The sequence below is a fragment of the Marmota flaviventris genome, chromosome 2 (genome assembly GCF_047511675.1).
Source record: "Marmota flaviventris isolate mMarFla1 chromosome 2, mMarFla1.hap1, whole genome shotgun sequence".
Lineage (NCBI taxonomy): Eukaryota > Metazoa > Chordata > Mammalia > Rodentia > Sciuridae > Marmota > Marmota flaviventris.
This window is the reverse complement of record NC_092499.1, coordinates 185,521,459-185,535,291: the sequence shown is the minus strand read 5'-3', so window position 1 is coordinate 185,535,291 and position 13,833 is coordinate 185,521,459. Positions and strand designations below refer to the sequence as shown.

At 45.7% G+C, this 13,833-nt stretch overlaps 1 long non-coding RNA gene across 1 annotated transcript in view; it reads left to right on the top strand.

The window, feature by feature from the left end:
• The window catches only part of LOC114100399 (uncharacterized), a 238,501-nt gene extending 228,344 nt beyond the window's left edge, over positions 1–10,157 (top strand). Inside the window, exon 7 of the long non-coding RNA XR_011706769.1 lies at positions 9,952–10,157. This is a non-coding gene — a long non-coding RNA (uncharacterized lncRNA). The remainder of the gene's footprint in view (positions 1–9,951) is intronic.
• The last annotated feature ends 3,676 nt before the right edge of the window (positions 10,158–13,833 follow it).

The following is a 13,833-nucleotide window of genomic DNA, read 5'->3' as shown; positions in this document are numbered from 1 at the left end:
ATCATCATGATGAAGAGAATAAAAGAATTTGGTAAGACTTCATTCCTGTTTCTGGTTTCAAAAATTTTAGTTAATATGAGTTTAAAGACTCTCGACTCCTCAACAAAATTTCTCCCTTAAACTAATAGCCAAATGTATACATCATGGTGAAACAGAAAAGGCATTTTTGCCATTGAAATCAAGACTAAGAATGCCCCTCTACCCACTAGATGTCAGGAACATTCACCCAGTTGTGATAACCTAAAATATCTCCAGGTATTGCTTGATGTCCCCTAGGACATCATTCCTAGTTGAGGATCACTGTTCTGAAAGTGCTAGTAATTGCAATGAATCAGATCAAATTTTGTAAATTTTAAGTATTATTGTTGTTATTTGCAGAAGCTGTGTGTATCATCCCAGAAAACTTAAAAGAGAATTAACTATACTATTGGGAATAATAAGGAGAGTTCATTAAAGTGGCTGGATATGGAATAATTGTACAAAAACGCCTATCCAAAATACCCACAACAGTCAATTAGAAAATATAATAAACAAAAAGATTTTATTCCAAAATAGAAAATCTTCAGTAATAAACTTACCAAGATATGTACTGGACCATGTATGGGGGAAACATACAACTAAGTGAAGAAAATATTTTTGGACTCACCTCCAGCATTATCTTTTAAAAATGGAAACATTATTAATTTACTGAAACCTGTCAATTGATTTCTATTGCCTTCAAGTTAAAGACTGAAGTTGATAACATGCCCTCTTTGGATTCTGTCCACTCATGTAGAGATCTGTTCCTGCTTACTCGCTCTGGATTCTGGGAGTCTGGGAGGATCCAGGATACTTACACACTGCTTCAAATGACATCAAATTCTGCTTTTTTCCAGGTGTACTCCCCCAGAACTTTAATTTTCTGCAGTATAGTTTTCAGCTTCTTGACCAGCCCATTACTGTTTTCTGCACATGTACCATTCCCTAGCCAATCAAAGTCTCCCATTAAAGTATGGAGTCTAGAATTGAATGCAATATCTGGAGTGTAGTCTGACCAGAGCAAAGTTTTGTCCCCTCCCTCCTTCACCTTAATATTTACTTAGTTACTCATTAACATAAAAATAGAGGTAACCCTGCATTTAATTTTTGTCTTTACCATTTATTAACAAGGTATGTAAGCTCTTCAATCTTCTATTTCCCTTGTAACGGGATAGGGATAACAGTACTTTTTCACAGGACTGTGATGTTAGGTGGCACATGGCACCTCTTCTTACCCCCTTTCTGGGTCCCCATTAGGCACATTCTGAGTTTCCCGTATCATTTTCCCTTCATTCCATGGCCACTGTTTATGCCAGCACGATATCTTGGCCAGACTGCTATTGAAGCTGACTGGTTGGATTCCCTGTCTTCTTTAGCTCCCCACAAGTCCTCTTTGTATCGCGCTCTTTGTAAAACCCTAATTATATAAACGACTTCCCCTCTAATATTTTTGATGGCTCTCCACTGCATCTCCAGTTCTTTTCTGCAGTTGGACCGCATTGACTTTTCTGACATCATTTTTTTCCTTCCTCTCTCTGGGCATCCCACACCTCAATCTGGCTCAGCAGTGCCTTAGCTTGCAAAGCCATGGCTTGAGAAAGGAGAATATTTCCATATAGACCTTCCTGCTGCAACATCCCTCCCCTACAGGGATTCTCAGCTCAGAGAGAAAAGATCACAGTAGAATGCATTTCTTCAGAGGTACTCCAAACTGCTTCTTTCCAGGCAGAGGGACCAAGGAAAGGCTGGTAGGCTGACTGGGGGAAACAAGAAGGATTCTTGGTGGGTTTTTCTCTCAGAGTCAGGGAACTAGCCCTGGGGCTCTGGAGGCCCCATTTCTAAGCACAACCACCTCCTTCCACCCAACACCTCATTGGTCACGGACACTTCTATTTCACGGTCAATTGGCCATAATTTCAATTATGTAGGAAGCTTTTATTTTGCATGCAAATTCTAAAACAACTCAGAAATCTGTGGAAAGGTCTTGGTATAAAGGACTAGAAATTTAAGTCTCAGGAGTTGGAATTACCCCATATTCTACATAACCATTCTTCCTGGCCCCAGCATGCATAGCAGGTGTTATGAGAGCAATTATGGAGAATGTTGGAGCTAAAGTGTGTGGCACATCACAGATACTAAATATTCACTTGTCTAATGGTTTTTTATTTATTTATTTTTAGCAAGGCCAGTTTGCTAAATGTATACCTGAAACATGTTTATATCTTAAAACACCTGGTACACCAATATATTCACAATTTTTTTAAAAAAATTATGAGATTAAAAATCCTGAGTTTTTTTTTAATTAAATTTATTCTGTTGTGGTGAGAGCATTTAGCATGAGATCTACCTTCGAAATAAATATTTAAGTGTTATCAACTATAGGGCCAACCACACACAGTAGCTCTCTTAACACTTATTTATCTTTCAAGTCTCCAATTCAAGTGGGAGGGTTTTTTTTTTTTTTAATTTTTTATTGTTGGCTGTTCAAAACATTACATAGTTCTTGATATATCATATTTCACAATTTGATTCAAGTGGGTTATGAGCTCCCATTTTTACCCCATATACAGATTGCAGAATCACATCAGTTACACATCCATTGATTTACATATTGCCATACTAGTGTCTGTTGTATTCTGCTGCCTTTCCTATCCTCTACTATCCCCCCTCCCCTCCCCTCCCCTCCCCTCTTCTCTCTCTGCCCCCTCTACTGACATTCGTTTGTCCCCCTTGTATTATTTTTCCCCTTCCCCTCACTTCCTCTTGTATGTAATTTTGTATAACTCTGAGGGTCTCCTTCCATTTCCATGCATTTTCCCTTCTCTCTCCCTTTCCCTCCCACCTCTCATCCCTGTTTAATGTTAATCTTCTTCTCATGCTCTTCGACCCTACTCTGTTCTTAGTTACTCTCCTTATATCAAAGAAGACATTTGGCATTTGTTTTTTAGGGATTGGCTAGCTTCACTTAGCATAATCTGCTCTAATGCCATCCATTTCCCTGTAAATTCTATGATTTTGTCATTTTTTAATGCAGAGTAATACTCCATTGTGTATAAATGCCACATTTTTTTTTATCCATTCATCCATTGACGGGCATCTAGGTTGGCTCCACAGTCTAGCTATTGTGAATTGTGCTGCTATGAACATCGATGTAGCAGTGTCCCTGTAGCATGCTCTTTTTAGGTCTTTATCTGTGGAGACTGTGAACGTCTCCCTCTTCCTCTCTGCCTTAAGCTGACCAGGCAGAATGGCTGGAAAAAAGACAGTACTCCCAATAAAGGGCAGAGAGACCCTAGGACCAAAGGTTCTTAACCTGGATTGCCCATTAGCATCCCCAGGGTACATTTTAATTCTTGGGCTACACTCCAGATCAACTGAATCAGAACACCCTGGTGCTTGGACTTAGGTATCAGGACTTTTTCAAACTCTCCAGGGCCTCCAAAATGTAGCTGAGGCTTGAGAACTGTCATTCGGCTCGTACCAAGACCCTCTAGTTTTCCCTTTGCTTCTCTTCCATAAGAAAATTTCCATGAACACCACCGCTATGCCTTGAATGTGTTTCTTCCAATATTCAGGGGTCGTGAAATTTAAGGATAGGATTAGGGGGAGCTTTTTAAGAGGTGATTGGGTCACTAAGGCTCCTCCCTCATGAATAGGACTAAAAGCCTTGTAAAAGAGACTTCACTTCATCTCACTTGCCTCTCCATTTTTGCCATGTGGGGATATAGACTCCTCCCCTCCAGAGAAGGCAATAGCAGAGAGCAGCCCTCACCAGATAACTGAACCTGCTAGAGCCTTGATCTTTGGACTTCCTAGCCTCCAGAATGGTGAGAAAATAAATGTGCCTTTAAAAAGCACCCCGTCTCAGTTATTTTGTTATGGCATCACAGACTTAGGCAACTACTATGTTATTTTTTTCTCTAAGGAGAGAGAAGAGCTTATCAGGCCATGAGCTCTTCTTACACTGGATCTTCCTAACAGTGCTGTAGGTAAATACTAGCCTCTACATTTCCAAGTGAAGAATCAGCCGCTCAAAAAAGCAAAGTGACATTCCTAGGGTCATTTAAATCCAAGTAAGTGGAGCGGCTAGAAGATGAAGCAGGTCTATCGCCAAAGGCAGCAGTCTCTCAGTTTCTTTCAGATGTCAACAATGGGATTTTGGCTATCACTTCCCCATCCTAAGGCTGAATTGAACAATATTTATGCTCTTTCATGATCCCAGGGATGAGCATGAGCTACAGAAGGGCTGAGATGCAGGCGATATTAAGCATTCACATTTCTGATCATATTGAATTCTTCTGCAATAAATTCAGGACTCAAGATACCCGTAGGCTGCACAGTCATGCCTGTGCATTCCTGAGGACAAACACTATCACTCACACACAAACACAGATACACACGTATTGGCATTCAGTCGTTAAACAAGTCTTTTATGGAGAACCTGATATACCAGGCACTGTACAAGTGTATATGCCTGTTACTCAGGGTTGAGGTGAGTTTACTGAAAAGGAGTTTAAAAGCTCTGAAGACACTTGGCTTGGATTTTAAGCCAGTTTCCCAACTGTGTAAATTCAGTCAAGTCACTTAACTTGAAACTTTTTCTTTCTCGCCATGATTGCCATCTAGGAGAATCTATATGCACATCTGTCTGTGTGTGTTGCTGGGTGGGTGGATGGGGGGACAGCACTCTGCACAGTGTCCTCAGAGTCTCTCCCTGAAGTCATGCTGAGGCTCCAGTGGCAGCAGCCGGCAGTGTCTGCCCTCTCCTGCAGAGGTGTCAGCTTCCACAGGGATCAAGTGTCAAGCCAGGATGGCCAAGGCCAGCCAGAGGAGACCTAGAGACTGGGGGCACAGGTGTGGGCATGTATCAGGGTGCAGGTAGGAGCTGGATCTGCCCCTTCCTTCCTCTTGGAATTCGCCTGACTGCTCCCAGGGCTGAGGCCTTGCCTGCAGTCTCTCAGACAGACAGAAAGATAGACAGACAGACAAATGGACATCCCTGGAGAGTAGCCTGGTACTGTGTTTAAGAGCTTGGGCTCTGGCCTTGAATCTGCCTGGGTGAGACTCACCCTTATGCTTAGCCAGTAGCCTAGTAAAGTTACAGAGCTCTGATGTCCAAAGATGGGCACATATCCACTCCTCCTATTTTAATCCTCAGTCTTCTTCAAATTTCCTGGCTTTTCTCCTTTTAAAAAAAAGAAATCACAACTGATTTAGAGAATATTTGTTCCTATCAGAGAGTCATTTCCTCTGATGGCACTTAGCAGGGCCCTGCAGTGTCACGGTGGAAACAAAATATGTTAAACTGAAAGACGGACACAGGCCCTGTGCCCAGAATCACCAGAGACTCAGAGAAACACGTTGGCAGGACAGCTGCACCATTTCTCCGCTGGGGAGTGAGCAGACCCAGATTTACATCTAGATTTCGCTACTGTGCAACTCTGGGTGATGTTACTTAACCTCTCTGAGTCTCTGCTTCCTTCTTTCTGCTTTGAATAATGGTCTTAAAGAAACTGTGTTGTAAACCATTGATTTTATGGTTTCTTCTCTGATGTCCTGATAAAGGTCAAATTCCCCTGTCAAAGGTGTTCATCAAAATGTCCCCTTCCCCCAAAGGCCTCATCGGCATGGTTATCAGAAATATATTTGGGGGATGATTTGATTACAATCTACTCCACTTGACTGTGAACTCCATCAAGGACCTTGTTGGACTTACTCACTGCCTTAGCTCCAGGCGAGCCCAGGGCCTGACACACAGTACGTGCTCAAAAGGTATTTGTTGAATGATGTGCTCAGGACGGCCAAGCTCATGCAGTCATACTTGCTGACTTAAAATGTGGCCCATGCCAAGAGTTCTTGGGGTGGCATCATGTCAACAGACATCCCACGAAACTGACCTATTTTACAGATGAAGTAACTGGCCTCTGAGTCTCCGGGGCCGAGCTGCCTTGGAAAAAGCAAGACAATGTCATGGAAGTCACCTTCCTGCAGGTCCACTCTCATGGGGCTTGTGGGAAATCAAGGCTTGTGAGGGTTCCTCTCTCCTCAGCAAGGACATTGTGCCCACAGAGACACAAGGACATTTTTCCACAGCACTCTGTGGGCAAAGCAGTGTTGCTGGGGACAGAGCCTAATGCTGGGAGTCGAGAAGCAGAGTCCCACTGAATGACGGACATAGCTATGGGACCTGAGGTGGAAGTCTGACGTCTGAGAATAGTGGCCATATCACCCAATTGTCCTGAGGATTCAGTGAGATCATATAATTGAAGAATCAGATCACTGACAGCGGATGAGAGCACACTGACCAATTCAAGAATCTCTGGGTCCACACTGTTAGCAGTAAGCAAATGAACGTAAGCAGATGGGGGCACTGGAACACTTTCCTTTATGGTACAGTGACAGCTGGAAACCAGAGAAAGCCAACTCTAAGTCATGACAAATTTGGAAAAATCACCATTTTGCAAAAACTGATTTATACAAGAATCATCAATAGAGAGTAAGATGAGTGGGTGCGAGGACACTTACACCATCTCAAATCTCTCCCCACAAGGTACTTATGGGTCATACAGTGACAATAATGTCTTCACAGAGGAGAAAACTGGGGTGGCCACCTTACCCAAGTGATGCTATCAGCATCATCAGTAACGGAGCAGACAGGATGCACCGAGAAGGATTCAATGTCGTGTCCACAGCAGGTCAACCCAAAATGCTTAACTAGAATCTAACCACGAGGCATCACCAGACAAACTCAAGCTGAGTTCTCTTTTACAAAATAACTGGCTGGAACTCTTCAAACATTCAAGGTCACAAAGGACAGAGAGAAGCTGGGAACACAGCTCCAGACAGAAGGAGTTAGGAGACACATGGCATGCGAATGCAACGTGTGATCGTGGAGGCGACACTCGGATGGAAAAATAAATGGAGCATCATTAGGAGAATTGACAAAACTGGAATAGGGACCACAAACTAGATACAAGTATCGCCCCTATTTTAAATTCTGGATCTCAATCATTGTATTATGTCTATAAGAGAATGTCTTTGTTCTTAAGAAATGCACCCTGAAGTCTGTAGGGGTTAAGAGGGAGGTGAGATGACCCTACTGGAGGTCTTGGCCCTTGGTGTCACTGAATACTGGATGCACTCTTGGGTGTCCCCAGGAAATGTCCTGGGCCTGAGTAGGCATTCAAGGAGTGATGAGGTGTTGTCCTCTGCAGACAGACATGAACTGAAGAGAATTAAGCCTCTGAGCTATGTCACCCGCCAGGTATGACTGGGAAGTGAGGGGTTCTTGTCTCTGATAATCCCCAAATTTCCCTCCCCCTACCCATCAACTCCCCATTCCTCAGAGAACAGGCCCCAAACATAATGTTCTTCTGTTTATGTAACTATCTCCGCTCCCAGTCAAAACCGGCTCGAAAATACATTGAGACAAAATTAACTTGACAGGGAAATGGATATTTGAATGAAGCTTCTGCTTAAAACAATAATTTATCATGTTCCACCGTACATCGCCACAAAACCAGGACCACGGGTGGTTTAGCTGAAATGAGGGAATTCATTACTCCTGAAACATCTCTGGGACTTATTTCACAGGGTTTGGGAGTTGTGGGGAATGAATGAGGGAGCAGACATCCACCAGCCCCCCCACCCGCCACATGTGCCAGATGCTACTGGGCCCTTTTCATGCCCATACACATTGAATTCTTACAGTTATTCCAGAGAAAATTATCAATGCACAACTTCACAAATGAGGAAACTGAGGCTCTTTCAAGTCTGAGGGCTGAGGCTGAAGTCATCCAGCTAGGATGTGATGGGAAGTGTTTGGAGACAGGAAAAATTGCTGTTACCCTCAGCAAGGCCAGAATGGGCTGCCTCGCTCCCTGCATAGCTTCCTAACCTAGGGAGACCAGATCTGTGACGGTTGATGTGAGCAGCCACAAACTCTGACCTGTCTCGGGACACATGGTCCTCTTGGGTGTTCTTACCCATGTCTGGCAGATGCTGGAAACCCAGGCAAAGTGGAATGGAGTGAGGATTCCCAGTTAGAGGGCTTGCAAAGCAGTTCCTATCATTTACTCATTCATTCTGCAAACAAAAATTGAGCTCCTACTATGTACTGAGTGCTGGGGATATAACATGGAGCTGAGAATCTAGAGTTCCAAAATCTGGTACTTGGACCAGCAGTCCTAGTACCTGGGAACTGGTTAGAAATGCAAATTCTCAGGTCCCACCCAGATCTTCTGAGTCAGAAGCTCTAGGAAGTAGGGCCCAGCATTATGGGCCTCCGCAAGCTTTCCAGGTGATTCTGACGCAGGCTAACATTTCAAAATGGCTACACTCAAGGGCACACAAAAAATAGTGACTGTGATAATGACAGTCAGGGACAGAAGTACAGAACAACTTTGGAGCTTTGACTATTATGAAAACAGCCCAGGACTACCTGGAGATGCCCTTGTCGCCTCCACTCTGTCTAGGAATCGACTGTCTTGCCCAAAGACAAAGCAGCTTCACAGAGTATCCTGCAAGTGACCCCTGGTCTAGCTTGGTCTGGGTACCATGGTCTTGCTGGGAGCCCAGGGATGCCCTGAGGAACTTCAGGTGGGGAAAGCTGACGGAAAAGGAATCAACCAGGACTCAGGAGAGCAAACACTTTCTTAGGTTCTGTCTCCCCTTCATTAAATGAGGTGCATCAATGAGTCAATCAGGATTTACAGTAAACAGTGATTCAATCTGGTGGCATCAAACTGGGAAGGGAGTGTGAGAAATATTTGGGACAATAGTTCACAAAGGTGAGTGCAGAAAAAAAAAATCTTAAGGGGAATTTATCAGACATTCAGATTGTCAGGTCACTCCTGCAGATGATGCTGTAGCAGGTCGGGGGAGACCCAGAGTTTGCACAGCGTATAAACCCCTGGATGATCTCAGTGCAGGTGGCTTGAGGAATATCCCTTGAGAAACATTGTTTTGTGAGATGTGCCCAGAGAGGCCAACTCTCAGTTTCTGCCATATGCCCAGGCTTGTAACCCGACCATCCCTGGCTTCTGGGCACCTGGAGACGGGCCTGTGGTTCGGTGCAGCTTTCTCGGAAGAGGATGAGTAACGCCTGTGTCTGATGGGTGGCAGCAGGGATTAATAGAGACTTTAGTCTGGCTGTGGAGTGGTTAATGGACTTCTATGCAGTAGAGAAATAATGCAGGCCTTCTCATTTTATAAAAGTTGCTTTGAAATCTAATTAGAATGTGAAAGTTGAGATCTCAGTCTATTTTTAAGCAAAGCATGAGTTCAGCAGGAGTGATCAATACTGGAGTTGTGAGCTGCCCGTCAGCCTTTACTGGGAGTGTCCTCAATAATGGGACAAGAGGATGGAAGGAACCAGGTTGGAGAAGGATGAGACTCTACTGATGTGGGAACAGTTAGGGGCAGGTCATAAAATCTCCAGACTCTCAAAAGTCCTGTCCGGAACATCTGAAGGCAAAGAGCAAACAGCTCAAGAGTGGATTGTGGCCTCCTCCATTAAGTGAGGGGCAGCAAATATGCCCTATTTTGACTGCCAAGGAGCTGTGGGGTGCTTGGTAGAAAAAAAAGAGCATAAAGTTTTAGAGCCAGATTCTAAACTCAGCCCTGATCTCTTCCTCATTGTGTGATTTGAGCATTCTTACAACGGTACCGAACCTCAGTTTCTCCACTTGCAAAATGGTAGTAATAACACTGACCTTGAAAATAATTAAAGTTATAATGGTGACAACAGCTACCATGTATTGAGCATTTACTATGCGCTTTCTGTACATGTGTCAATTCACTTGATCTTTATAACTACCCCATAAGGTCCAGGGAGGTAGACAGACTTACCCTAGCAAACCAAGGAAAGCATTCGGGATAGTGTCTGGTACAGAGTCAGTGCTCAGTTAATATTTGTTTCCTTCCCTTTCCCAGGGGACCATCAAGAAGCTCATTTTCAGAGGATGGAAAACTCTCATCTACTGCATTCCCCTGGCAGGCAGAGATGGCTGCTGGCTGAATTCTCCTGAGCCAGAGAGAGGGTTCCAGAACTGCTGGTGGGGTGTTTCTCAGACTGGAGCCGTCCAAGGCAGAGCAGGCAGTTTGGATAGTGCCTGCCCGAGCCAGCATGCACAGAACCCAGAGACACGCATGTGATAACCGTTGGGGCTGCTTCCCAGGAACATCCCACCCAGATTTGCCTTCTTCGAAGAAAAGTAACGCAAAAGGCCATTTTTCACTTTTAAATAGCTTTCATTCTATGTCTTAATAAATGCACGTTTGTTGATTTGTGTAAGCATGATGTGGGAAGTCTGCAAATGGATGTAATCTGCACCGAGGGCACATGTAAGCACCAGCGAGCACTTTTGAATAATGAATCCCTCCCGTAAAAGACGGACGCTATTCATAATAATTCCTTGCTTTTCTCATTTTGCGGCGTACAGTAGCGATTAATCAATTTGCAATGTTATGTCACCCGCAACAAATTGCTAGCACCAAGACAAATTTATTGCTTTATGATAAAAGAACTTGTTTAGGTAGAAATAAATTAAATTTGGGGGGTTGTGATTTGGGTTTGGGGTTGATGTTCACATAGGTGACCCAGAGAGAGTGGGGCAGGGAGGTGAGAGGTCCAGGTGACTCCTGTCTGGATCTGGCCCCCCCAGAGAGGAGTACAAGTGCAAGAGGGACCCTGGCACAGCAGAGGCTGCGCAGCTCTGGTGAGAGAGATTGAGGCCAGGAGCGCAGTGGTTCTTGGGAAAAATCTTCCAGGCTCTCTGCGTCGGTTGTGTAATTTGGAGCTTTTCACAGAGATGTTTGGACCATCAGCTATGTCCCAGGGAAACAACCCTCTTCCCCTTCTCTACTTCACCTGAATTCGATCCCAATTTACCTCCAATTGTGGGTGAAGAGAACTAATGTAATGGTAACCGGGAATGAGGTCCAGAGGTCAGAGGACAAGAGACGCCCTGAGGATTTTTATTTATCAAGGGCTCCTAATATATTAAAATATGGAAGAATAAAAAGGCCAAAATGGGATCAACAAAACTGTGGTATAAAAGGTATTTTAGTCAACCAATGAATACTTTTAACACATCCAATATTTAATTCTGAATAATTGCACCATCAACACGGATGCTGTCAAAGCTTCAATGTGAGGCTTGTCATGATACGAAAGTTGGACTGATGGGTGCTGTGGTCCCCCCACAGCAGGGGTGACTTGGGGACATGCAACATCGTTTCTCTCTCTCCGTTCAATTCACTGAGCAGCAGCTCAGGGAAGCACTTTGCCCAAGGACTGGAGTCAGGGGTGTTGGAAACCCATGCACATTTTGTTTGTCTTTAATTTATACTCCATTAATCTGGAATCTGCAGTGGGATCAGGGGCTGATGTATTAATTCTGCCCTCCCCCAACACACACACACACACACACACACACACACACACTCGCACGCATGCACGCACGCACACATGGGACCAAGGCTTCTTCAGCAATCTGCTCGATAAACGACTTGTAAGAAGCAGGTTTCAGTTAGGAACCAAGTCAGTCCTGTGGCCCTTATCAATGGATTTCTCTGGCCCAGCTCATCAAAATCATTTTCATTTCTGTTTTTACAGCAGGCCCTGGGACCACTTCCCAGAATGCCTTGATACACCCTATTCAACTGCAGAGGAAGAACCCCCGTGACTCTCCTCGGCCATGGTCTCTGTCATCCGTGTCTCATTTTAGCCTTGGAAGGTGTGTGCGGAGGCCTCCTGCCTGCCTAGTCTTGTGCAATCTCTCTGCAGTGTCTGAGCGGCCTCTTGGCTGCCCCCCAACCCCAGTGCCCACATCTAGAGCCAGGTGGACAATGCGGAACAGAGAACTCAAGCCTCTGGGGCAGCACCCTTTGCGCTGCCTCATGACCGGAGGGGTCCAAAGGGGTGCACGACAGCCCTGGGGGTGCTGGACTCACCTGGTGATGGCTTCTTTCTCCTCCTCCTCCATTCTGCCTGCTTGCTGGGCTCCAATCTGCCCAGGTTCCCATGCATACCTGTCTGGGCCTGCCCACTCCTGGACACTTCCTAGCCAGGGGTCCTGGAGCGGCTTCCGACCCTCTGTGGGGCTGCTTTGCCCCTGCTCCTGCTGCCAGCCCGCTGGCTAATTCTGATTATTTCTCTTTCTCCTTGCTCTCTTGGGCGCCTTTATTCCTGACCGTGCATTTTCTCTGGACTCGGGATTTAAAAAAAACCCACACTGCTAATATCCTTGTCAGCCTTTTCCTGAATCATTGCTGTGCAGCTCCAGGGAGCCACGGGCCAGTGCCTTCTGACTGGTGGGCTCTGTCCCTGGGCCTTCCTGTCCTTGGGGTCCCGGAGTCCCCTGTTTGGGTTTCCTTGACCCCTGAAACAACATGCAAAAGGCCTAGATCTTCTGAGAAAAGCCCAACTAGAGGAGGCGATGGACTGAGGGCTGAGGACCCGGCCTCCACCTCTCAGGTGACCCCCTCTTAAATGCTGTCTGTTTTTTAAAGTTGAAAGTGTTCTTCATCATATGATCTCATTTGCTGTTGTTGTCTCTGTTTTACAGATGGGCAAACTGGACTTCAGCAGGTTCAATGATTTTCATAAGGCTGCACACCTACTAAGGGTCAGTACTTTGGTCTCTGTATGCATTAACTGAGGTAAGGGAGAGATGATGATCATCCCATCTGACGGATGAGGAAACTGAGGCTCCAGGTGCTGCAAAGGCTTGTCCCAAATCACAGCCATGAGAGGTGGTACTAGAAGAGAGATTCCAGCAGCCAACATCCAGGGCAGAGATACTAAGCTGAGCTCTACTGTCCACGTCAGCCTGGTCACAGGGGCAGTGCCCAGCTCTCTCCTTCTGGATTGTGCATGAAAAGCCAGGTCAGTCTGGGCAGGGAAGTACCCACCAGAAGGTTCTCAAGAGCCCCAACTCCAAGAGTTGGCAGAGGCTTTGGGAGGTGTCCTGGTTGCTTCTTTTCCTTACAGGAACACGAGACTTTATGGGAAATTGGGTTTCTATTTCAGGGTGCAGGCCACTTAACTGTCCTAGCTCAGCACACCGTTTGGCCCATCTCAGTCTGCTCTGAGATGACAGACCAACTAAGACTTGTTGGTAAGACAAGTTTCCACAAATCCTGCTTTAGGCCTGTCCCCCACCCATCAGGTCTCAGGAAGAAGGCCCCATTTAGTAAATGTCCCCTCTTCCAGGCAGCCCTCCCTGACTCCAAGACAAAGCAGGCCCTCCCTCTATTCCTAGTGATGGGACCCAGTGCTGCCCCATCCTCCCCCATCTCAGCTGAGTTGTGGGCGTGAAACCCCTCACGGAGGCATGACCCGTTCACCTGTGTGTAGACACACCATCACATGCCCTAACACGGCTCCTCATACATGCCCACCCCTGCCTTCTCACAGAGAGACACAGAGACACTGTCCCAGGCAACACACACACACACACACACACACACACACCCTGCAAACAAGTGCAGGCCCCGTTAGAGACAGTCTGCTCATGTCTACGAATGTCCAGGTGACTTCTTCCAGGACACGTGTCTTCCCTCCCCCAGGTATTGTGGGTGTCCTCCCTAAATCAGAGTCCACAGCTGACTCTCTGGTTATAGGGATTGGACCCTTGGCCTGCTCAGGACTAGAGCTTGCTGGGTTCTGAGCTCCAACACTGGGAGCTTCTGCCTACTCCAGCTGGGCCTCTCTCTGCTTTCTTTTTCCCAGACAACCTGGCTGTGACTATCTCTAGGAATCATCTGCCCACATCACACTCCCAATCAGATAGATGTCCCTCCTGTGGGCCT